Source organism: Camelus dromedarius, chromosome 1 (genome assembly GCF_036321535.1).
Source record: "Camelus dromedarius isolate mCamDro1 chromosome 1, mCamDro1.pat, whole genome shotgun sequence".
Taxonomy (NCBI): domain Eukaryota; kingdom Metazoa; phylum Chordata; class Mammalia; order Artiodactyla; family Camelidae; genus Camelus; species Camelus dromedarius.
In genome coordinates, this window is record NC_087436.1 from 20971318 (window position 1) to 20973723 (window position 2406).

A 2406-nucleotide genomic window follows, 5' to 3' on the forward strand; every position below is an offset into this window, starting at 1 on the left:
TGAGTCTGGTGATAAATACTTCCTTTTACGCTTACTTTTGTGTGTTAGCATAATTTTCATAATCCACTGATTTAGAATTCTGATCCAAAACTTTAGTTGGCTTCATCTGCCATTCTTTAAGACTGACTTATTCTACTGTATTTTAATGATTCTGCTGTCAAATGAAAGGCTTATAATATCTACATAAAATCTAAGTTCTCTTCTCGTTCTAAACTTCTGAGTCTATTTTCACTGTTTTGATTAAATTAGGAGCACAGCAAAATGCTATTATTTCCCTCATTGCTGAAAAGGCAAGGTATGGTATTACATGAATGATGACGATGTTTTAGTCACACTAATAAAGCTTGTGCTTGGAAATGCCTTGCATACATACATACATATGTACACATACATACATACATGTATGTGTACATATATGTAAAGACTAGGACATAGATATAAATATATAAAATGATACCCACATTCATACTTTAATGCATAAATCAAGTTTTTCGCATTAAAAAAGTGAGATGTTACCTACGTATAAATGGCTCATTTAAATGAACCTATCTAACAGAAGGGCATTAACTCGCCAAGGGCACTGACCGATGCACTGTATTCCACTGGAAGAGTTATTTATGTCAGTAGGCAGAGTATCCTGAGAAAGAATTGATAACTTTTCCTTGCGAAAGAAACTTCTTCATAACTTTGTTAATGCAACAAGATGTGCAAATTTGCCATGCAGGTAAATATGTTAAAAGGCTACTCTGCATTCTCAATTAAATTCTTTAATCCGTTCAGTTCTTGTTTCTCTTATTAATAAAGTTTTGGAAATTGGTTTAAATAATCCAAAACTCTGGATACAAGACACTAAGGGTTTGTGACTATACAGTTATCACTCATTTATAGTAAAACTTGAAAAGCAATATAAAAACAAACAACCTTCTTGCGATGTTCTATTTCCAAATGAATAAAAATCCATATGGCTTTCCATTGCTGTGTGATAAGTAAGTAACGATGTGTACATAATGGGCTTGGCAATTTAAATTTATTTTTAATAAATATTTTAAAAATCTAAACTTTAACTTACTTGTATGTTCAGAGTATTCTTGTACTAAACTGATTATTTAAAAGTAAAGAATAAGAACAATATACTTCTGTTTGTATATATTTTTTAAAAGTAGCTTTAACAGTATTATTGGGTTAATTTAATCAAATGAATAACCCAAGCATCAAGGCAATTTTAAATGTACTTTTTCAATAGAAATAAAAGATTGAACCAAGAGAGAAGATGAGACAAGCTTTGTCTCCAAAGTAATTTACAAGTCAAAAACAGTAAGCGATTAGAGTGACTGTCTCATCTCTACCAAAGCAAGAGAGGTCAGAGAATAACTAAAATATGAATGGCTTTAACCTCCGTGAACTTGTCCTCAATTTCTCTGTACTTCTATCAATGGACTTTTCACATTTAAATTTAATGTTTGTGGGAAGAATGGATCTTCACTCTTAACATTTTTACAATTAAATCATCATAAGATCATAGTAAAGAAATCTTACCGATGAGGCCAACATGACCCTATGAATGGTTCACTTTGAATTTCTTAAACTTTTGGACTGGAGCAGGGAGTTAGGAGCAAAGCTGATTAGAAAATATGTTTGTGTAGGTGTGAGCAAAGGGTCTACACCTGGAAGAAAATGATGGTGGCAGGGGAGAGACATGCGAAGGGAGAACGTGGGGAGGCAAGGAAGGACGCGGTGAGAGGGGTACTTTAGTGATATCCATAATAGTATCTGAGGGAGAACTTCCGATTTATTAGAAACATTTGTCTTAGCAAATGTCACAAATTTCACACAAGAAACTCCTAAGAGCCTAAGGTCATTTAAGCAAAGATCAGTACAAAACTACCCAACATCATGCATAGACCTTTCATTGTGTCAACCCACTTCTAACATGTTTGCGCCCTCAGCTGTATTTAGCTGGAATACGTCCACTGGCAACTGATAAAGAGATTTTCAGTCTCCAGCCTTAAACAAGTCCTCTGATTCTCACAGCGCTGGTACACAATTTCTTGCGTGTACTATGACCTGAGTTCCATCCCCGCCTTAACAGTGATTCACTAAGAGCAGGGACTTCGATTCATTTTTGTAATTCCTACGAGGCTCTGCAAAACCTGCTTCTTACTTCATGAAGCTTTTCTTCACATTTAACATGACATTATACAGTGATGTCATAAAGCTTTCACGTGGCATGGGATGGAAAGAGAATCAATTCTGGAGCCAGAGTCTGAACCCTTGCTTATTTATTCACATAACTGCAGTTTCCTTATCTGTAATATGAGGATGAGAATAACTACCTTGTGAAAATGTCTTGAGATTTATTCGAAATGAGGTATGAGGGGTGCCCAGCACCAAGAGAGTGTTTGAAAA